Source organism: Pleurodeles waltl, chromosome 5 (assembly GCF_031143425.1).
Source record: "Pleurodeles waltl isolate 20211129_DDA chromosome 5, aPleWal1.hap1.20221129, whole genome shotgun sequence".
NCBI lineage: Eukaryota > Metazoa > Chordata > Amphibia > Caudata > Salamandridae > Pleurodeles > Pleurodeles waltl.
Genome location: NC_090444.1, coordinates 503,304,946 through 503,329,590, shown reverse-complemented (window position 1 = coordinate 503,329,590; position 24,645 = coordinate 503,304,946). Strand labels below are relative to the sequence as shown.

The window sequence follows — 24,645 nt, the reverse complement described above, 5'->3', positions numbered from 1 at the left end:
GGTCAGCTGGTGGTGGTCTGCCGCTGTTGTACGCATTCAACAAAGCAACAGACAAGTGCTCATTGGACAGATTAAAAAAACACCAGCTGGCATACATTGGATCAGTGGACATATATTCAAATCACACTATAAAACACACCCCTTCCCAGAACATGATGCTTTGCTTCGCCACTGCAAAAAAGAGACCAGAGGCCACCATTTTACTCATCAGTAATAGATAAGGCATTCTTATTTTTACCATCCCAATTAACAACTTTCACCCGCTTCTGTCCATTTGATCCCCATAACACTTCTTTTGTTGAGTAATTACCTGTCACCCACTTTAATTTACAGCTTTGTCACACCCTAAAAATCCCTGTTTTTCTGAAGATAGTAGAGAATCATGGTGGATAAAATCATAAGTGTTGAGCCACAGTTGGTTGCCGCACAAGTCCAACATACTTCTCTCATTAGAAAAATTGAAACTTGGCAAAGGATAGTTGACAGAGTGAATCATGTAGGCACCACCCTGTACAGGAAGTAGGCCATCATAAAGAGGTGGAATGACCTGAGGGGGAAGGTGCATTCCCTGGCCTCCAGGCATCATATGGAGTCCCTGAAGACTGGTGGTGGTCCTCCCAGTCCCTTATTATAACTCTTATCCTGGGAGGAGAAGGTCTTGGCCATCCTGCATCCTGAGGGTTTGTCAGAAATAACTGGGGTAGTTGAGTCTAGTAAGTTACAACATGAAACTGTCACAAATCTTCAATGGCCTGCATGCTCACATCTCACCCTTTGCCCTTGTGTTGTTCATCTACTTACCCAACATGCAATATCCAGAATTGCAGAGATGTAACCTTGTCAGTGTACATTGTCATAAAGAATATCACAGGTATCAATCCCCATCACATGCCATATGTTAGAATGGGATCTGTAGGTGTTTCATATCAAAAGATCATCCCAGGACCCATGGTATGTGTCTGAATGCACATATATGGGCCAACCTAACTGCAGTGTGGCAACAGATACTAAACATTTGTCAAGTGTTGGGAAGTACATAGAGTGTCATGCCTACCACTACTAGGAGGCCCTCTTTAAGTAACACCAACCAACAGGCCTTCCATCACTTGTCCAAATACACCTATGTGTCATCACTCAAATGATGTACCCTCCCCTGGGAGTTTAGCACTTGTGTATTGTGGGAAGTCAGTAAGAAACATGACTACAACTACCAAGAGATCCTCTTTCAGTAACATAGACCAACAGGCCTCCATCCACTTGTCCAAATACAACCGCGTGTCATCTCTCAAATGATGTGCCCTCCCCTACAATGCATGCTCAACAAGGAGATGTGTCTATCTACCTAGCTAAATCTTGTGCTGGTATCACAAAATGAAACTATTGAGAACCAGAATGACACCTTAACAAGTTTGTACATCAAGTGTTCCTAAGGCATGAAGGGCCAGATGTAGGAAAATCCTGAATTGCGACTCGCAAATTGCGAGTCAGAGAGACTCGAAATTTGCGAGTCGCAATTCAGGATGCAGGATGGTGTCCCTGACACCATCTGTGACTCGCCAGGGGTCGCAAAGGCCCACCTCATTAATATTAATGCGACCCCCTTGCGACTCGCAGCACTCACAGGGATGGTGGCCTTCTGGAGACAGCAGACCACCATGTCTGTGACTGCTTTTAAATAAAGCATTTTTTTTTTTTTGTAATGCAGCCGGTTTTTCTAAAAGGAAAACGAGATGCATTACAAATTGAAAAAATGAAAAGTTTTTGTTTCATTTTTTCAGAGCAGGCAGTGGCTTTAAAAAAAAAGTTTTCCATGCCATTCCCATGGGGACCCCTTCCCTTTTGCGAATGGGTTACCACTAGTGTGACACTGGTGGTAACTGCGATTGCTTTGCGACCGCGGTCGCAAAGCAATGCAGCATCGTGCTGCGACTCGCAACCAGGTTACCGACTCGCAAAACGGGAATTAGGCATAGCGATGTGGGTTTTGCACATCGCAAACAGCAAAATTCACTATTTGCGATGTGCAAAACCTTTCCTACATCTGGCCCTAAGCTTCTTCATCAGATTGTAAGTGGCAGTTCACACATTGACTCAGCATATGACGGCTGCAGCTTCATATACAACAAAGTTGTGTGTTTGCGTATAACGTACTCATCTATGCCTTGGAATGGTGAAATACACATGTCTCCTCTCCACTCTGCTGGCTTAATTGTTACTAACCTGACATGTTCATTCCCTCCTCTAAAAAGCAACTGATCATCACATCTAATGAGCTTCTTGAGTCCTATAGTTACTTCAAGCTTCACACACGTCATGTCAACAACTTCTATACCATGGTAACATAGCACAGTCAGTGAACCTACCACTTAACAGGGTCCAAGGTCTCTACTTGCGGTCACTCAAAATCTTTGGATGTAGATTCCACCCTTCAACCAATAACATGTACTCTATTTCTCAACAGGTCGAGCTGGCACAGCACCTGGCCAGACCTTGTCCACTGACCAGATCCCAACCCACCTCTGGATGAAGCCCTAGGTTATGAAGACACTCCTGGACATGTAAACATGGATGACAGTCATGGCAGCCTAAGGCAAAATGGAGACTCACTGTGCCCACAAAAACACGTCCCAGAGTTAAAAAGCCAGATCTTAAGGTATTTCCTGAACTGATCCAGCAAAGGGGACTGCCTGAGGTCAAGTGGCTCATGGTCTGGATGGGGAGGTAAGAGAAGGATCTTCCTCCAGCCATGTTCTTCTGGTTCTAGAAATGGTGGCGAGGCCCAGTTGAGCAGAACAGAGTTACCTGAGGGGAATGCGTAGAATTAGAGGTATGGTTGAGGTAAGCAGGTCCGATGTTGGGAAGGGCCTTGTAAGCGTGTGTCAGGAGTTTGAAGGTGATGCAGTTGTTGACAGGGTGCCAGTGTACATCTCTCAGGTGGGCAGTGATGTGACTGTGGTGGGGGATGTTCAGAATGAGTCTTGCTCTGGAGACTTGTTTGGAGTTTCTTGTTAATGCCGGCATAGAGTGTGCTGCTGGTGTTGAATCTACTGCTGACATGTGCATGTGTGACTGTTCTTCTTGCATCAGTAGGGATCCACTTGAAAATCTTTCAGCGCATGTAGAGTGTGTAGGAAAAATCCTGACACTGTCCAGGTCCAGGACAGGGTCTATCATGAGTCCCAAAGCATGATGGACTAGGTGCTAACCGAACTCTGGGAAAATCAAGCAGCTGCAGTGGGACATGAAGCAACATATGGAGGCCCACAGCAGTAGCGCTGGCACCCTATTAGGGGTGCTGAGTGACATATATACACCCCTGGGCAGGGCTTTCCCCCCAACATCTACCCCTTATTGTGGACCAACTAAATCAAACCCAAGTACATCTGTGGCAGACACACGAAGGGAACCCTGCCAGAGGACTAACCACCTTTAGACAACCCTGCCTCTGCAGCAGCTGAACCACACCCCACTCACAATGTGGGGATGTCCATGTAAAAATCCAGGTGGTAGGGATGGCTAGACACCCACTACTGCCAGCAAGAAACCTCAACCATAATGGAATCCTTTGTGTGCCACACATACAATCTGTGGAAGTATTCTGAAGCCCATTCCATTTCTGATGGGAGGAGTACTCTGGACTTTCAATAGTATGGTATCTACTCCTATGATTTCATTAACCATAACTGACCTGTTCACTTTGAATTCATCTTACTTTTTTGCTACAAAATAATTTTCACCCCAGCACTGTAATAAATTCACCAGTCACAATCTCATTGGCTGCTTCCTTAAATTTCCCATTAAACAATGTAGATATTAAGAACATGTGAACCATACAATAAAATACAAATTACTTGTGAAAGTAGGGATATGGTGCATGTACAGTGTTCAGCTCAGGATTATAACCATTCCACACACACACATACATACAAGTGTCTTGTAAAAGGAGTAATTTTATTACATTGTTCATCTCAAAGACTGGAAATATGCATGAAATATAACAAATCATACATGAAGAAATCATACTGGCTAAATGATCAAATTAACAGGTACAGACCTTCAGACCTTGGAAGGAAGGGATATTTCAGACATTGTCCTGTACAATTGGCAAACATTAAATTGGCTGATGTCATCAGCTGCAGCCTTATCACCTACCTAACAAAAAGAATCCAACATCATATTATGCAAGACTCAGACTGATGGCAGTTCAACAGTTTCTGATCACAGGGTCATTAGAATCCAGTGCTTTTGCAGCTGCTAGTATGACACAAACAAATATCAGTGACGTGACGCAGGCACTTTGGCCTACAATGATGAACACATTAACAGCTACACGTAGTTCATACAGAAAGAGTGTTTAGCCACTGTGAAGGGAAACTAACATGAATTCAGCCTAGGACCATATATTTTCTGACCACATGATAAGACACATAATGCATCAGGGCCACCACACATGACAAGGAACAACTCCAATGGAGTCTTGTAAACTTCCCTCCTATCACTGTGCAAGCTGCCTTGGCACAGGTCTTCTACCCTCAAAGTCTGTAGCCTACATTCCCAGGAACAACCCATGTCCACTTTATATATCTGAACAGCATTTATACCTGCCAATGTCACAACTCGGAAATTCCCAATGAAGATGTCATGGTGAAGGTACCTGAGCAAATGCAAAAACAAGGAGTAGACTTATGAAACCATATATGACACAATTCACATAGAAAACGTGCATTCCATATCATATATCTCACAGAAACAAAGCAACATCTCCAAAATGTGATTATGTCAAAACCTTCCTCATCAGACACACTTTGCCAGTATTTGCCAGAGCTACAGCTTCCAATATTTTCCAGCAAATATACTCCTCTCATCATTACAAGAGTGTATTGTACAGTCAAAATCATTACATCTCATGACATTCTTACACTCATGAGAAGAAGCTGTTAATGAGATCTTGTTGCAAGTCGAATGGAAGTAATTTCTGTTGTGATAGACTTGTTCACTGGCATGCAGTGGCACAAATTCAATATGACTGTTATCAATGGCACTCGCTACATGCAGGAGGCGACCAAATACATAGAAATCAAGCTTCATATTTGCTAATTCCTCACTTCTGGGGAACCTGATATAGCTGTCAATCTCTTTCATCATTGCTGATAGCACATCTTTTTAAACACCACTGAGCATTGATCATGACCTACCACCAGGTATAGCCACTGTATATTGAAATTACCCTGTGGCCAGGAAGTGTAACACTTCCATGAGTCTCACAATGGTATACATGTTAGATTAGTGCTTTAAGGCATGAGATCTGGCTTCAACTGACAATATTGATCTTGGATTGCTCGTCTAGTCAGAAGGAACTACTTTATTGTTTCATGTTCTTCTATAGCCTGAAGGTCTGGTTATGGACAGTAGACTGGTGGTTGTTGCATCCTCCCTATCCCAGGTACCTAATTGTGGAAACAAATAATTTGGGGCCAGATGTAGCAAGCATTTTGCATGGTGCAAACTGCGAAAATCGCAGTTTGCGCCATGCAAAATGCCCATCGCGATGCATATTCACAATTTGCGAGTCGGTACCGACTCGCAAATTGTGAATGCGACTCGCAAATAGGAAGGGGTGTCCCCTTCCTATTTGTGACTCGCATCGCTAAGCTAAATTGCTTTGTGACCGCGAATGCGGTTGCAAAGCAATTCGCAGTTACCACCAGTGTCACACTGGTGGTAACCCATTCGCAAAAGGGAAGGGGTCCCCATGGGACCCCTTCCCCTTTGTGAATGTTGCCCAAAATGTTTTTTCAGAGCAGGCAGTGGTCCACTGGACCACTGCCTACTCTGAAAAAATAAAACCAAATGGTTTCGGTATTTTCTTTATTTTGCAACTCGTTTTCCTTTAAGGAAAATGGGCTGTAAAATAAAAATACAAAAAACTGCTTTATTTAAAAAGCAGTCACCGACATGGAGGTCTGCTGTCTTCAGCAGGCCACCTTCCCTGTGAGTGCAGGGACTCGCTATGGGGTCGCAAAATGCGACCCACCTCATTAATATTAATGAGGTGGGTATTTGCGACCCCATAGCGAATCGCAGAGGGTGTCTGAGACACCGTTCTGCATCTGATTTTGCGAATCGGAAATTGCAAGTCGCACCGACTCGCAATTTCCGATTCGCAAAATTGGAACTACCTACATCTGGCCCTTGGAACATTAGTCACTGTGTCCTGACCACATATGTGACAACAACGTTGAGTGCCAAAACATTACTGCCAGAAAAAACATTACACTCATTACAGAGCAAAACAGTCTGCTACTCGAGGTCTAGCTATGATCCCCATGGTTGTCTAGACATATCTGGACACATACACACCTATCTGCTCCTCTTGTGTCCCTTGATATTGCTAAGCATGTTCCGACGGCCAGAAGTACTGTTACCGGTTGGTTACAGTGCACAGCGGTAATATGGCATCTGTGACCAGCAACACACTACACTGATGATTGTGTAGGAGAATATACATTTCAAAGGATGCTGACATTAATCAGATGTTAGTGCATATGTTGTGACACTTTTTACAGTCTGCAAAACTGTAGTTTCAAACTCAAAAATGGCGGTTGCCTGACCTAATTTATTGGACATAAGTAACCTCGCTTTGCCGGCGGAAGTCAACTGCACAATGGGCAGTTTCAACTGTGGTGGTCACAGCAATAGCTAATGTTGTTGACTGTGATGGTCACAAGCCAATGGCTGTGTACATCGACGGTGATGACCGCATACATGGCATAAATGTATGCCGCATTTTGGAAAATTACTCACTTGCCTCCTGACACTGCTATAATCAACACCACCATCACATCAGCTGGTTTGGGCCACCTCAGGGAGCAATCATGCCAGGCCAAGCAGGCAAAAGGGTCCCTGCCTTCTCTCTAGAGGAGATGGAGAGACTAGTGGAAGAGGTTATTCTCCTGTGTGGCCAGCTTTAACTCTCGCCAGGGGAGCAGGTGACTACCTCAGTGCCGTATTTGATTCTGTTCAACTGAACCCTTTCCTTCCTCACAGGCTACAGTGTGCCTCTGAGTACCAGTCAGTTATTTGTGTGCCTGTTGTCACAATCTGTGGTCCATGCATAGGGTGTACAGGTTGCGGAGTTTGGAACCCTGTGCTCTCTTTCTATAAGTCATGTTTGTACAGTCCACGCCTAGTTCACAAGTGACAATCACACAGTGCAGATAGTTGATTAATTCAGGGGGAATCATAACATGTGAATCACTAGCTTTGTAACAAGCAATCAATCCCACCAAACATACCTTGCTATGTTGGATGTCATCGCTGTCAGAGTGGCACATATGGTAACAAGTCTCTCCTATGATACCAGGTCATATCACACAAACCCACTCAGAAGTGGCATGATATTCCATTAGGTAGACAGCATGTTGACACATCCACAGAGAAGAAGCTTTAAGTGACACCCATGCTAGCCATTTCATTGTCACCTATGTCTTAGGGTATAGTCCGTTACACTGTAGATGCCTCTATGAACTGTATGCAGTGAGTCATTGTGCCTGGATGTTAAGGTGTCTATACAATCATGCACAAGTAGTTTACCCTTCAGAAGCTCACAATGGTGTGTTGTGTGTCATTGTGGCTCACATCACAGTACAGGTTGCTTGGAGCTGGGCTACATGACATCAGTAGGCTTGCTTAGTTACTATAGACCATGACCAGGGTTGTGAATAGTCAGCAGGTGACCCCAAAAGTGTGTTTTTGTATCCCTGTATATGTCACCATGTTTTCTTTACACATGTAGTGTGTTGACAATTACTAAATGCTTGTACTAGGTGCTTTCAAGATGTGTATTAGACAACCAGTCAACCATTAAGACAATTAAATAGTGACCTCTTCATTTTTCTATTGCAACCATTCAGGTCAATGCCCCTCAGAAGTAAGGTATTTGGAGAGCCATCGCCCAAAGGTGTGGACCCTCAGGGTCCATCATCATCAGAGTGTACACTGTTGGAAAAGGTGGGAAAACGTGAGACACTGGGCACAGAAGACTGCAGAGGTCCAGTTGGGGCTGTCCTCCGAACATGGGTGTGGCGCACGTAGACCCTGACCCCCCTGATGGCCTGGATACTGGTGGTGGCCTACCCAGAGCTTGAAGGGGCCTTTTAGGGGAGCACAGCAGCTACAAAGGGGTGAGTCCTGGGCAAGTTCCTGCATGTTACATTGCCAGGTGGGTGTGTTAGAGGCAGCCATCTCCCCATGAATATGTATGAATTGTGATTAGTTTTATAGAATGCATGATCACCTGCAGTAGTCTTGGCTCTGAGAAACCGAGAAACTGCAGCTGAAGCCGATACAGCAGGGAAATGGCACAGCATATACTTAAATTAAATTAGGCAAGAAACAGCCATGATTTCAGTTGTTTTTTAAAAGTGAGAAAATTAGATTGTTTTTAAGATATAAAGGCAATCTGTATCATAGCAGGCATGTGGTATGCACAAAACCGCAACCAACCCAGGAGGTTGTATGTATCCTGGGTACTGTGATTAACATTGATGAGGAAGATCTGAGATTTTTGTGGAGCCAATACCACCTTATTTTCTCTACCATGCGAGTAGACTTTGCACTTTACAATGTCTTATGAGCTATGCAAAGGGCTTTAAAAGTCATTCTTACCTTTACAGGGAGCCAGTGAAGTTTCTTTAAGGCACTTGACACTAATGAATGTTTAGGGAGTTTGTTTAGAACTCGGGCAGCTGCATTCTGGAACACTTTCCGCCTCTTGAGGACAGACTGCCTCAAGCCCCTGTAAAGAACATTGCAGTAGTCAATCCTGGAAAGGATAAGGGTAACAACCACCGTTTTTATAGCTGGAAGAAAACATGTGGTAGTACTTTCCTTATCAACATAGGAAGCAGGAAGCAGGAGGTCACCACCTTGTTTACCTGCTCCCTAAAAGAAAGGTCAGCATCAAAGATTACACCCAGATTTCTCACTCTGGTCACTGGTGCAGGAATAGGACCTAAAGGATCAGGCCACCATGAATGACCCCAAACAAGTATATTCTTTACCGAAAATGACTACCTCTGTCTTGTCCGAATTTAATTTTAGACAGTTGGAGGTCATCCATGCCACAATAGCATTCATACATTTGATGAACCTGCCTGCCAACTTATCCACATTACTGGGAGCTGATACCACTATCTGGGAGTCCTCAGCATAGGCAATCGTAGTGAAGCCATAAGAGTCAGTTTGGTTAAGGATGCTTCATAGATAATAAAGAGTGTAAGACTTAGTGATGACCCTTGGGGAACTCCACAATGGAGAATTAAAGGTTTCAAGAAAAAATCCCCAAGGGCCACAGACTGCTCTCTGTTGTTCAAGAAGTAGGCAATGAGATCATGAGCTGTTCCATGAATCCCAATTTCTGTCAAGTGTTCTATCAGAACCATATAGAAAATGGCGGAGAGATGCAAAAGGACCACTGCCGCTCTCCCTCCTTTGTCTTTAATCTCTTTAATCTCCACTGAGACAGAAATTAATGCTGTCTCAGTGCTGAAACCTGCTCTGAAAAAACAAACTGTGCATTGCCAGCATGTCATTGGCTTCCAGATATTGAGGTAAGCACAAATTCAGATGTTTTTCTAAAATCTTGGCCATAAAAGGACATCATGAAATTGGGTGGTTGTTTTTCTTAACGGTAGGATCCAAAGTAGGTTTGTTTTATCAAAGGTAGAATTTATTCCGCTCAGATGAAAAAGAACCAGATGAGATGATGACACTCTGTAAAGATGTTGACATAGGAGCCAGGTTCACAGTGAGTTCATGAACTATCTCAGGCAGACATGGATCCAAAGGTGCTCCTGATTTTACCTGGGCAATAAGTCTAGTTTTTATATCAATAGTTAGTAAAGTGAAAATAGTGAAATCTGCCTTAAATGCTGGCGTCTGAAAGGCCGTATGTGGAGGCGAGATGGACATATCAAACTCTCTGTACACTGACCATATCTTGTGTTTTAAAAAGGCCTCTAGCCTGTCGCAGAATTACTGATTCAGAGGATTATTCAAGGAGCAAGCAGGGTAGTCAGTGATTGAACAGCTTTAAATAATTATTTTAATAATTTGATGCTGCTTCAATTGTATTAGAAAAATATTTATATTTTTCCTTAACAATTAGGAGGTTATATTACCAAATGACTTCCCTTTAACTGCTTCTCTGAGACTTAAAATAGTCTGCCCGCCACAGCCTTTCAAGTCTATAGCAGTTTCAACTCATGTCTCTAAGGAGGTGGCCTCTGAATATCGAGTTTAAACTGAATTGCCACATGATCAGACCAAATCAAGGCTAGTATGCCTGTACTGTGAAGCTTGTAATCATCTGAAAAAATACCATCTTGAATGTGACCAGCTAATGGGTAACCCATTTTACCTTCTGTTCTAGCTTGAAACACTGTAGCAGCTCCAGGTGTGCAGAGTTGTCATAGTTATGCAAGTTCTCTAAATGAAAGATAAAAATGACTAAAATAATGAAATTAGGATACTGAGCAGGAACATCACTGAATATTTGAGATGGCCCATGTATGATACACAATATGAGTTGTTGTTTGTGTAGGTATGGTGGATGGTGAATGCCGATGTGCCTTGCCTATTGTCTGGGTGACCAGGGACACAACAGAGTACAGTTTACTACCAAAATACTCTCGGGCAGACAGATGGCTGAGTACAATGGTCAATCATCTCATGTTGTTTCATGCTGTGAATGTTGTTTGCACCCAACAGGCTCCTTGTCTTCAGCATGTCATCCACAACATAAACAACATGAAGGACTAGATAATGTACTCTGCCATGCGTCTGCTCAAGTGAGCATATTGGCATCTGTACCCAACAATCCACTTGTTTTCAGTGTGTCAAGAGTGCTGGTCCCTCACTCCTGTCTCTCATGTGATGGTGACGCAATATTGCTCCCATCTGGTGGAATCAGCTGCTTGTGCTTGCTCCCGCTGGGCAGAAACAATCTGAGTTTTCCTTTCATCAAGAGCGTAGGCAGGGAAGCAAAAGTATGCTACCACCTAGTGACAGCATCTTAAAGCTCCCGCCAGGTGGGAGCATACTTGTTTTCCCTACCTGTGCTCCTCTAAGCAAAGAAACTACTGTATCCTGGGACTGGATACAGTGCATGTACTAGCCCCAGGAGATGGTGTTATCAGGGCCTTTTAAGGCCTTGGGAAAGAGGGGAGCCACTCCCTCCCCTATACTTACATGTTGGCCCAGAGGGGTTAGGTCTGTGGGGCTCATTAAAGGCTCCTGGAGGGGGACCATGTGCCTACTTCCTTAATATTTATTTTAGCCCCAAGGGATGGGGTCTCTGTAGCATAAACAGGCTCAGGGAGGGGGGCTGGGTAACCTCCTCCCCTTTTATATAGAAGTGGCACTTGATGTGGTCCCCGGAGCTGTAATCAGCAAAGGGAAGGGGTCCAAGTGCCCCATCTCTTATTTCTAAAATCTAGACTGGTGGAAGTGGTTCCTGTGGCCTAAATGAGGTTTGGGGAGGGAGACGTGTGTTCCCTTCCCTTAATTTTTAACTATATCCCCACCTATCATTTCATTTTTTTTTATACGCCCCATCCCATGGCAGTCCTGGGGGACTCCAGTGGGAACATGGCTATTTTTCATCAAAAAATATATTTTGGAAAACCTACCCCCCACAAGGCATATAGGGACAGGGTATTAGTGTCCTGCCCCTTTATAGTTTTTTTAATTAAACTCAGGTACAGGGTACTAGGTCCCCGAGTCCCGTAATGGCTGCCCACAACATTTTTCTTCATGTTGCATGTGGCCAATCAGAACACTTGCTCCTGTGGGACCAAGACTCGCGCAGGAGAAAATTAGGCTAAGGGTACAAAAACGCCTCTTGGGCCAATCAGAACACTCTATTTTTTAAAAGTTGGGTTTAAGGGACTCTCACAACTGTCCAGATATGTAAATATATTTCATGCCTAATATGACAAAAACTACTTAACTGATTTATACCAAAAAATAGGATCTAGCTTCCTGCCGAATTTAGTGTAATTCCATTAGGCAGTTTTTGCAGTATCACAGTTCAAAACATTCTATGGAATATTTATGGAGATTTTGCTTTTGGGGCCCCACCCCCCTCTTTTGCTTCATCCCTACTTATTGGATCACCTCCAATACTTTACATGAAGTATCTCAAGTGGACACATTTTTTCTGGAAATTTTTGTGAAGGTTTTTCATATAGTGTCAAAGTTATTAGCAAACCAAAAAACACTCTTCCTTGGAATTGCAGACTTAACTATAGCTCCCTAGTAGCGACCAGCACTAAGTAATATATATGTATATATCATCAAGATTCCTATATGTGAACTTAGAATAGTAAAAGAGAACTACCCTACATATTATTATGTGATACCCAGTTGAGGAGTTCATGGGAATGCAAGTGCTACAAGGCTTCAACCTCTGGATTTGAGGCTGTTTGCTGCTGATGTCCTAGGATTTGTCCTACCATGGACCTGAAAACCTGGCCTAGTGCAAGCCCTTGAGCACTACAGTACCCCTTTAGCACTGTGGTAGCTATAGAGGGTAGTCACAGGTTTCTCAGTTAGTTAATGTAGAGGTACTTGAGAATAGGAGTCAACAATCACACAATTATGCAATAACTGAGTGTCCAACCCTTTAAGAAAAAAGTACTTTATTGAACTTTAGAACAGAATACACCACACACGATTCACAAGGTACAAATTAGTGACCTAGGTGCTGAGGTGGGAGAGCACCTCTATCTGTTGTCTCTTTGTGACTCCCTCCTTTATCTAGGCTAGACAGTTCTCCCCTGGAATTAAGGTAATAACATGATAATATTGCAGATGTAGATCACCCCCTCTATGGTAAATTGCACTCAGTCACTCATAGTTCAGATGCTCAGTGCTTAGCTAGTTCAATTCCTCAGTTCCTACTACCTTTGGTGGATCAGTCCTTTCAGGCAGCACCATATGCACAACTCCACATGCCCTTCCTTCCTTTTTTTAGAAGGTAAAGTGCATAAAGCAGAAGCTTAGTTGAGGTTGGCATGTTGACTACAGGTGCTTGCCTGGAAGACATTTCTTCAGCGATGCAGCTGTTTCATGTCTCTTGTGACTGCAGATCTTGTAAGCAAGGAAAGTAGTGCCCCTAGAAGACTGGATCAACATTGGATCATGTAAACAAGTGCTCTGGGATCGGTCCGGGTCTATCTCTTTTTGGTAGTGGAACCATGCAGAAGACAAACTCTAACTGGCAGTGTACAGGTCAAGCTCTGATTAGCATTGCATCCACGCATCAGACGATATTCTTTGAGGAACAAGGCTGTACATTCCTGTCACAAAAGACTGTAATCCATCATCACCAGGGTACACAGCTCACTCTGCAATCCTCCTCTTCTGGAAGAACCACCAACTCCACTGTCATGGACTGGCCAGCTCCTTCTTTTTATCAGCAGGCAGACTGGCTTCTAGGCACTTCAGGTCAAGAATGTAAAAATTATTCAGACACTTGTAACCCTATACGGTGACAACTTTTGACCTTGCCTTGGTGGAGGGATCAAAAAGCATGACTAAGTCAAAAGGTAGAAATCTTCAGAGGGTGAAGGCAGCAAAAGTATCTGGCCAGTGAGAGCCCTTCCTTGTGATGTATTCTCAACTTTGTAACTGTTTTTTTTTTACTTGTAAACATTTTATACATTTTCTTTCATGTATCTGCTCTGTGCCATTGCTAACAGGATTTGAGCTTACGTGGAAATTACTAGAACATTTAGTGAAACTAACAAAAATAGTGACGTTATTAGTTTTGGTGGGGGCTACCATCCACCCCAACCAATAACCTACTTTTCACACTGTCAAAACAAATTACAATGTTTTTGTACCACAATGTTTAAGACTCTGGGGGTCATTCTGTCATCCCCGGCGGGCCAGGGTTGGCGGGAGCACCGCCAACAGGCTGGCGGTGCCCCGCGGGGCATTCTGACCGCGGCGGTTTGGCCGCGGTCAGATGTGGAAAACCGGCGGTCTCCCGCCGGTTTTCCGCTGCCCAAATGAATCCTCCATGGCGGCGCAGCTCGCTGCGCCTCCATGGAGGATTCTGACACCCCATACCGCCATCCTGTTCCTGGCGGTTCGCCCGCCAGGAACAGGATGGCGGTATTGGGTGTCGTGGGGCCCCTGGGGGCCCCTGCAGTGCCCATGCCAATGGCATGGGCACTGCAGGGGCCCCCGTAAGAGGGCCCCACTTTGTATTTCAGTGTCTGCTATGCAGACACTGAAATACGCGACGGGTGCCACTGCACCCGTCGCACCTTCCCACTCCGCCGGCTCCATTCAGAGCCGGCGTCCTCATGGGAAGGTTGTTTTCCACTGGGCTGGCGGGCGGCCTTTTGGCGGTCGCCCGCCAGCCCAGTGGAAAACCCAGAATCACTGCAGCGATCTGACGACCGCGGTGCGGTGTTCTGGCGGGGGTACTTTGGCGGGCGGCCTCGCCGCCCGCCAAGGTAAGAATCACCCCCTCTGTGTTATTTTTGTATACCCCCTGTGCAGACTGTGATCAGTGATCAGTGATTCTCTGGTAAGTTTGTCAGCTCTTTGATCAATTGTTCATCTTTCATTCTGAAGCCACATTGTAAAGCTGTAAATCAATGATGCAAGAGAGGCCCTCAGAATAGTCAACATGTTAATACGAGAAGTCTTAAAACTCCTCTGTTTTCTCACAAGACATCCTACCGGAACTCGTTCCATCACATGGAAGAGTCTGTTACCTTTCCTAGACTATTCATTATTTTTCCTTACCGTTCCCTATCACCCTTAAATCTATGTGAACTGTGTAAAAGTGAGATCTATTATGGTTCTGCCATCAGCTGCCTGACTGTGGAGCTGGTGTGATTATTCAACAGTTCAGGAGTATTGGCGCCATTGTGACATTGCCTCATAAATAGTTCTATAAACTATTTCTCAGCAGGTGGATCTTACAAACTTCACAAAGGACCTACAACACAGTATCACTGATGTAACTGGCTGTACTGACCAAAAGGACAAGATACATTTCAAATTAATTATTGGCGTTAAGCTACTTACAATAGCTAGACAAGCAATGACCTTCTCTGACTATTCTGTTCAGGCTCTGTCTGATGAGAACCGAGTTTTTATGTTCCTCAATTCTTGGTCATTCACTGCTAGCTGACTCCTATCACAATATTCCTTCTCAGTGTCACTTTCTTTCAGAAGCCGTGCTGCAGATGAGGGTAAATGATGTATTCTCTTACACTGGGTTGCATTACTTCTCTATGAATACTCTGGGAGTTTGATGACTTTTGTTCCTGTTGTTGTGATTGGCTCTCCCTTTTAGCATAGCTATTTTGTTACCATTCTTTTGATTAGATGCTTTGTTTCCTTCAACTGCAAATTTTTTTCTTTTTCATTCAGCACTTCACAGAAGTGCACGTGTTTTGTTGCGGCCATTCATATGTGCTGCATCCCCAACTCAATTAACCACCCCAGGGTGCTCCATTTTCTTCCTTCGACCCTTTATCTCTCTTCCATCTGCTTCTCTGTTGCTTCCTCCACTTGCCTGCTCCCTGGCCTTTGCTTTATGTTTACATTTAAATTCCCTTGCCATCTTACTCTTGTTGCATTGACAAAAATCACACACCCTATTAGCCAATAGATCTGTGTTGCCACAGCCAAAAGGTGAGACATTTTGGCTTTGCTGATGGTTATTAATATTCATTTTCTTTTTCTTCGCTGCCTTCTTGTTGTTCTGCTACTTCTACTTTTTCTTCTGTTTCTTCTTCTTGTTCTACTTATTGTTATTATTAATATTCAGGTATTTACAGAGCACACACACTGAGGCGCAGTGGAACTCAAAAGAAAATGACAAAAGGTAAAACTACAGTTATGAGACAACTGATATTAAGTCACCCAGGAATAAAAAAGGACAGCAAGGCTAGGCCTCAGCAGTTGAAGTCTGTGGGGAAAGGCCAGCCTTTATAGCACTCTTGACTGCTCCTAAATTGGTGATACTTTGCAAGTTCTGTGGAAGTATACATCAAAGCCTAAGGCCAAGAAGGTAAAAGTCTTTAACCCCCTCCCCAGCATGTCTGTTTGAAACAGGGCTTTAAGAAGAGTGGTGTCCTTTGAGCAGAGCAGATTAAGGCTAGTATGAGTCACTATTTGAATTAGAACACTGTTTCAGTCTTGTGGAAGGCTCCCTGAGATAGAAAAAGCGTTTAGGTGGATTCTGGCTTTAACGAGGAATCTGTGCTAACTGTGTCTTCCGTGAAAGCATGATTGAATTTTGTTAAATCTTTTATCCTGAAAGGTCAGAATGGCATCCTGGAGGTGAAAATCCTCTCAAAAAAGCATCACAATAATACAGTGTAGGCCAGGGGCCCTATTACATATAGGCTGCACTTTTGCTGTTTGTAGCCGATGTACCTTAAAACTTGTGCCATGAATGCACTGCCCTCAGTGCATTCCTGAGCTCGCATTGCCGTGGGGGAAGCATATTCAAGTAAAAAAAATGGAGCAGCTGCTTTAAAGCTGCTCTGTGTTTCACTGTGCAGATGGCAACCTGCCTGCACTTTTAAGGGGAAGTAGAGATTCCCTTTCAGGTGGGTGCAGTGAGTGACTGCACCCACCCGCAAAGGGATGTCTGGGGGGTCCATAGGAGCCTGTTTCACCCCTACAGAGGACTGCCATAAGGGCGCGCACTGACAGTGTGCCATCTTTTAAGTGGCGCACTGCCAGTGTGCCTCCGAACAGCTTGTTTGCCTCTGTATCTGCTTCTATAACATGGTGCGGGGGTAGAGGCATAGGGATTCCCTCATTTGCATGGGGCCACACTCCCATGCAAAAAAGGGAACACTCTAGCTGGTGCTATGTGTGCGCCAGCGCTATCTGTATTACAGAGAGGGCCGCACAAACATCTGCAGCCCTTTCTATAATACCAAAGTCCCCCGGGAGGGCATAACAGGCGCGCATGCCCGTTGCGCCACTGGGGCATTTTCCATAATACGGCCTCTCAGCACACTGACTGAAACTACATTTCAAAATTTTTATACGATCTATCTATCTGAACTTTCCTAATAGGTTGGATATTTTCCACCCCTGCAATATAGTCTCACAAATTCAGTAAACTGTCACTTTATATTGACAGAATGGTTGTGTGTTTGTAAATATGCCAGTGTTGATAGAGATAAAAACAATGTCAATGTATGCCATGATATGTGTGCACATAACAACTAACTCCTGCCTCTGTTGTCGATTCCACTTAATGTGACCTCCTCATCAACACTGAGTCAGAAATACATGGTCAGGCAAGTCCACAGACCAAGGCCTGAAGCATCTGATTGACAGATCATAGGTGGGGTGACACTTAGCACGTAAACAAACGTGCAAACAGGAGAAACCTAGAATATTCCATCAGATAGGCACTGACACCACAATGGCTGTAGGAGATATGTCCCCAATAAAACATATTTGATCAGAGGGGTGCGCATACCCAAAACACCATAAATTTAGATGCCATACGAAGCTAGGAACACTTAGCCAATCAGGACACAACACACAAACAACATGCAGTGATCATGCGCTCCCCATGCTGGACATCTGAACATGTTACCTACTGGCCCCCATTTTGTCCACGCAAGGCCGAGACCCATCAGAGCACTTTATCATATGGTCAGATTTACAACTCCAGGACAAGTCCCGGACCCTTTTCTGCAAATAGATTTGTTTTATAGCACTTCAATAATTGCATAAAAGGGCGCTCAGAACTCTGTAACTTTGAGAGACAGCCATCAGACCCCACTCTGTACCTCAGTCTCCTGGTTCCTGCGTTTAATTAAACCAACTGTTCCTGTTTTACCAAACACCCTTTGTCTTTTATTTCCTTTAGGTAAATCTGCATTGGAGCAACACCAGCATTGGGCATGGAGCAATAAATCATGGAGAAAATTGGTAAATTCCTTTGTACTACTCTGCTATTTGCCACTACCAAAAGCAATGTGGAAAAATACTCATAATGTCATTTGAGGCAGTTAAATCGTTATCAGTTCTCAATGTCTGGCTCCTTTGTAGTATGCACAAATATTTCGCAATGCTCTCCTTCCTCCGCCCCCCAAAAATGTCAAAACAAATATTGTGATCAACGTCGATGAGACAGGCTGCATTCATCCTATAATTTCATCATATACCGGATAGATCTATCTTCAATAGAAGAATTCTTCTTCTGATGAAGTGTGATTCCCTTCAGCGGTGCCATCTTTCTAGGATTAGTCTTTAAATAGAACTCTTTGGTTAAATGTATCATTTTGAACAAGACAAATCTGGGAAATTTTTAGAACCTTGAGTTTGATGGAAAACGAAGTACTCAAATAATAATGTGGGAAAACAGACTTGAATTGTGGACTAATAAGTCAAACGTTATAAATAAATACATAAACAAATAAGTAATAACTATATATCTGAACTGTTCTTTGGTGTGTTTCAAGCAAAAGTGTTCTCTTTCAGTCAGAGCTCAGTGAAAAGTTGAAGTAAAGTGTCCACTGGGAAATAAAGTATCCATAGAAATTTGCAAAATATTAAAAATAACTTTCACATCTTTTCAAACCAGAGTTTAAGGTGGGTCCTAGCAAAAGGATTTTTTCCTGGTTGGCAAAACGTGGGACAGAAAGGAAAGCTACCTGGGAAAAAGATAACTTATTTGGCATGAAAAATATACTTTCTGCTACAGACGTATGCAGCTTTTACATAATCATTTCTTTCATTTTTGTCTTATATATTCAAAATTCCAAGATTACACCAAGTGCAACAATAAGCCCAGGTGCAGTACATTGTCTAAATATATTGCTATTTGTATAACACGCATTTTGTCTAAAATGCAACCTTTCGTTCAGCCATGGAGTTTATTCGAAGACATTTCGAGCACCTCTTTTATTGCTCAAAGAAATGTGTGTAAGAGTCTCTTTCATTTCATCCAGCCTAATTTGAATAAAAAATGAGTGGATACTTAGTTCTTCATTTATATCCTCATTATGAGAAACATTTCCAATGCACTCAGCTTGAATTCATGCATTTCGGCTGCAAGCCAGAAGGCTGAAGTAGCAATGAAAAAAATCACTTGTGAAAGCAGACATGAAAATGTTGTCTCATCTGAAAGAGATAAGGTTTTGCAACACATGCATGTCAATTTAATGGGTTGTAGAACAAACCTGTGAGATCTAAATCATGTCATCCACAAAAGAGTAATGGGTTAGTGTTCCCTAAAGGTGACTGAGGGACAGATTTATTAAAGACTAATGTTGCCCTTGTGTGACACAAGTTATCACAAGGCAACAAAAATCCTAAAATTGGATTTACAAAGTCACAACAATGGGTGATTTGCACCTCTCTGATTGACTCTGTACAGAAATGTAACACAATGCAGTGTCTTGTGCTGTTGTGTTACATTTTGTGGTAACAGGCATCCATGGACATTCCCGTGCATCCACTCATTGAATTTGTCACAATCCCAGATTCACTAAAAGCAGTAAATCTGGGTTTGCACCTAAATGGTGCACCTATCAGTGAAAGGAGCAATGATGAGAAATATCTTTATTTTTCGCTGTTATTTCCTGCTTCCAAGGGTGCTGCCTTCTGATGCACACATAGAAAGAGGAATAAGCCTCTAAGGTTTATTTTATTACAAAAAAGTACCCCTTCCTGCACAAAAACAATCCTGCTGGTAATGTAGACATTTGTGTGCCATGTTTGCCTGAGTTGGAGTTAGGTAGAAACAAGTGCACTAGTGCTAGGACAAAGCTGAACTGCACCTTCACATGTAAATATGGCACAGTGCAGCTCTCTCCCTTTCACACAGCACAGTATAGAAACTTCCCTTGCTGGATTGCGTTGCGTGAAACCTTATTAAATATCCCTCAGAATTTCTATTTGCTGCTTTATCATTATTGTAGCAAGGATGTCAAGAATCCCCATACAAGCTCCAAAAATGATCCTGGTGACTGTTGTTGGGGAAGTAAAATATAGTAATTATCAGAGCTCAATTGGCCCTTCAGGGCAACAGCCCTGTGGCAGCATTGGTAGCTATGCCGCTGTGCATTATCAGCTAATGTTCCCAATACCCTTGGCTCAACAGACACCAGAGCAACCTAACTAAGGGTCCTATTTATGAAAGACGGGCTGCATTAATTGTGATGCCACTTTTCTTGCACCCTTTAGCGCCCCACTAACGCCACCATGTGTGCACCGTATTTAACATACTGAGCCCCATGGCAGTAGTTAGGGAACTAGCGCCAGAATTGTTGATGCTAGTTTGGCGCTTTGCAGGATTAGCGTAAAATGTTTTTACTCTAATCCTGCAAAGCTCATGGAGGCCCATTGAAACAAATTGGAGCCTCCTTTTAACACCTGCTCAGAGCAGGCATTAAAAGTGCAGACAAAAATTACATAAAGATATCTCTTAGATTTCTTTGCGCCATTTTTTCAGTCCCCCTAATGGAGGAATGCCCCCTTTGCATACATTATGCCCGGCACAGGCATAATGTAGAGCAAAGTGTTACAAAGTGGCTCAATGCATGCATTTCGCCACTTTGTACATACGACACAGCATTTTTTGCCACATTAGTGTAAATAAATTACTCTAATGTGTCGTTAGAATGACGCTAGGCCCTCTTAAATCTGGGCCCTAATGTAAGCCAAGCACCACTTGGCTGAGATGGTAACCAATTGGCTTCTGATTTTAATACTGGATCTTTTTGATTTGCAAAGGGAAAAGGGCATACGGGGCTTTGATTTCTAACCAAGAGTGGAAGCTTTTGACAGAGGCTAACTGCGCCTTGTCCTGCTTGAAAATCCTTTCCCACCTTCCCTGGCCGGAATTTTAAAATACATCCAACAGCAATTCACATAATGTTGATGTGCTGATCCTACCTCAGGTCTTCATGCAATCAGGTAGTAGATCTGATGAGGTGGATTTATAAGCTGGCCTCTTAGAATATAGCGGGTGAGAGGCAAAAAGATAACATGGAGTGGCTGGCCAATCTCAAGTCTTCCTCACTGATTTGCCTGCAGGAGACGTGGGATACAGAGAGTATTTTCTACCTGGATGGGTATAAGTGTTTTTTTAACCCTGTTGTGCCCTCTTCTAGGGGGAGGCCCAAGGAGGTCTTTTAACACTGGTCTCGGGCGGGGGGCTCTGTCTCTGGGCTGTAAAGTTAGACCGGTGCCTATATTCCTGCTTAGTATGCAAGCACTTGTCTTTTCAGCTACAAGAGTAAGCAATTTTGGTTTTATTGATCTTTTATAACACATCTAATGGCCCTTCTTTTTGTGGTACACTTAAGACACTCAGGTCTCCTCTAATGGACATAGAGCACAAGGAGAGTTTATGTGTCGGTTTTGTTTTAGTGGGGGATTTTGATTCACACCCTTGGATTCACTCATTTTGTTATGTGAACATATGTTTGGACATAACATCCTGCATCTTGAGCATAGTTTGGTGGGTGACTGTCTAATTAGTACTTTGATAGAGTTTATTCTGGAGTGTGTCATGACAGAGGAGCGCTTTCACTCAGGGTAATTTCCCTCCAACTTGTATCGGTCATGGTGGGAAATCCACGCTAGATTATATTTTCTGTTCGGCTTCATTACGGGTTGGTTTGTCTCTTATGTCATTAGTATCTCTGGTTTTAGTGAACATTTTTGCATATTCATCAATTTTGCTAGTTTTTTTGGCATCAATGCTTCATTAAGTACTGTATGTAAGTTGGCTCTTAAAACGAGAGATCAGGGAAGGAGACCTAATAAGGCAAATGTTGTTCCGGAGGAATTTCTGAAAAACCTAGTTCTGGGTAAAAAGAGGTAGTTTGAAATTGGCCTGGGGGAGCAGCCTGATTATGTTTATTTTAGTGTGTTTATCTGGCCATACAAGAGAATGTTTGTGCTAGCTTGACTCCCCCATATGTCTGACGCACCAATATTACTTTGAGATGGTTTGATAAAAAATGTTCCCATTGTCACAAGTTGTTATTGAGTGCTCTCAAGACTTCTCCTAATGATCATTGCCTTATTGCCATCAGGTGTAGAGCATATAAATGGGCGATTGAGTAAAGGAAGAGAGAACTCAGAGAGGCAGCAGAGTATGATTTGATGGAGGCATTTAATAATGAGGAATTTCGCCAGTTCTGGGAAGTGGTCAATCACCCTTGTTCAAAGGTGATAGTATGCATGATATTTCTTCCCATATTGCCCCAAAAGATTGGGTCAAGCATTATGAAGGTATCTATGGGGGGGGTGTGAGGTTGGTTTAATTACACCTCCTGTTGTGGCCTGTGTATGTATTAAGAGTCGACTAACTTTTGAAGTCACTGAGATTAAGTGTGCAATTGAGGGTTTAGGAAGTCACAAAGCACCTGGCTCTGGTGGCATACCTTCTGATTTATTTGAATCTAGGCCTGGTCTCTGGGGCCCGGTTTTAACCTGAGCTTTCAATTTAGCTGTGCAGACAGGTGTTCTGCATTCTTGGTTCGAGTCTGTCATTATTCCTGATAACAAGAAGAGCTTGAGGGATCTTCCTAGCTGTTATATATATATATAGCTCTCTGATTGATTCAGTTGTGAAAGTGATGGGCAGGGTGATCCTCCAGATGGCTTTGACCTGGGCAGGGGAGGGATAGGTTTTGTTGGATCTACAGTATGATTTCCGGCTTGGACTTGGCTCCTGTGATCATTGTCTCAATTTTTATATGTTGATCAATAAATATGCTGTTGCCAAATCAAGGTCACTTTTTATAGCAGATATGGATCCCTCCTCCACCTTTGATAAGTTAAATAGGTCTAAGTTATGGTAGATTTTTTTGGATAAGTGCCTGGGCGAAGGTATTGTTGTTTATTTAGCTGACTTCCATAGGGATATGAGGGCAGTAGTATATTATTATAATGCAGATGTGCTTGTATTAGTTCTTTTAAGTTACATACCAGTGTCTGGCAAGGCTGTATACTGGCCCCAATTGTTGCTAATGCTGTTCGTAGATACATTTGGGGTCAGGTTGCTTGATAAGCCCGTGGATTGTCCGTGGAGGTTCACGGTCGATCCCTGCACTTTTGTATGCAGACTATACTGTATTGTTGTCTAGGACTGCAGTGGGGCTTTAGTTACTACTTGATGGTTTTGTGGAATGCATGAACAACTTAGATTTTTCTACAGATTACAGTGCTTCCCACGTGATGGTGGCAGGCGCCAAGTCGAGCAAAGTAAGATCTTTTTATGTGCCAAGTAGCAAGCTTTCTAGGGTTCAAACTTCCTCTTATTTCAGCATTGTTTTTGATGCTCTAGTGAGAGCATCGAAGCTCACCTTTTTAAAAACTATTGCCCTGTTTTCTTTCTCAGAAACAATAGGCAGCAAGCCGTGTGGGTCACTGTTTAAGGTTTACCAGGCAAAATCTGTTTCTGTGGCTACCTATGACAGTGTCATTTGGGGCTATGCCAATGGTAATGATTTACGAGTAGCCGAGAATGGCTTTTGAATGTGTTTACTAGCAGTACCTGCTTCTATACCAGCCTTTATGGTTCATGAGGAACTAGGGTTATCATATGTTTTGGATTTCATGGTGCTGCTCCCCTTGCTTAGGTGGCTGACTATCAGGGTGCATGTAGAAAATACCCTGGGCAGGGAGATTCCTTCCGACTGTTTGGCTTTACAAGGTTGGAAATTGATTGGTTGGCTTTATTACATCAGGGACACTTTTGTTAGAATAGACAGGCCAGCTCTGTTTGAGTCACCCTCCTCTATAATTATGGCTGATATTGCCTGGACCGAGGTCAATTTTATACAGTAGAGAAGATTGGAGAAACAGCACTTGAATTAAAGAAATCTTCGGTCCAATGCTGTGCCTTATTGGTGACCAGTCTTACTATTGAATCTTACCTTATCTATTCTTGCAATCTCATCACTGTTATCTTTTAACCAGGTTTAGTTTGAACCAGTATCACCTTTTATTAGCATACCCAAAGCCTGCTGCATGGAGTAATAACTTAGGAGCTTGTACACGTGACAATGTTTCACTACAGAATCTACTGCATTCTGTTTTTTCTGTAGTTTTTATAAAGGTCCTTGTCAAAGGGTTTATAATGCCTTTGTTAAAACCTACTCATTTCGTACAAGTTAGACCTGCCCTTTTGTTCTTGCAGTTACTTCCAGATGTACATACCACATATACTGTTGCATGTTTTTTAGCCTTTTCACTGAGACTGAGAAAATTGCAGGATACGATGGGAGTTTAATTATGAAAATGTCTTCCACAATGTATTTTATTCCATGATTGTTTATGTGTATATTTGTCATGGGGAGTGGTGGGAGGCTTTTGTTATATCAATTGTATTGGGTTTTAGCCATTTGATTATTTTGTGTGTATCGTATGTTTTATAACTTTATTTATGCTTGTGCTTTTAGGGTCTTACTGTGACCGAATAAGGTATTTTGCTACTACTACTATTCCTACAACCAATAGCAACATTACCTTTAGACCATTCAGTACTGAACTGCAGAGCTTATTTGCCCTGTCAAGGTGCAACTCTATTTCTCTTGCAAAGAACATGAACAATTTGAAAATGGC

The 24,645-nt window shown here is 43.0% G+C and overlaps 1 long non-coding RNA gene across 2 annotated transcripts in view; it reads left to right on the top strand.

Moving 5' to 3' along the window:
- Positions 1-2,471: 2,471 nt before the first annotated feature.
- The window catches only part of LOC138297276 (uncharacterized), a 119,123-nt gene continuing 96,949 nt past the window's right edge, over positions 2,472-24,645 (top strand). For both annotated transcript variants that reach the window (XR_011203992.1, XR_011203993.1), the window contains exons 1-3: positions 2,472-2,721; positions 7,914-8,183; positions 17,930-17,991. This is a non-coding gene — a long non-coding RNA (uncharacterized lncRNA). The remainder of the gene's footprint in view (positions 2,722-7,913; positions 8,184-17,929; positions 17,992-24,645) is intronic.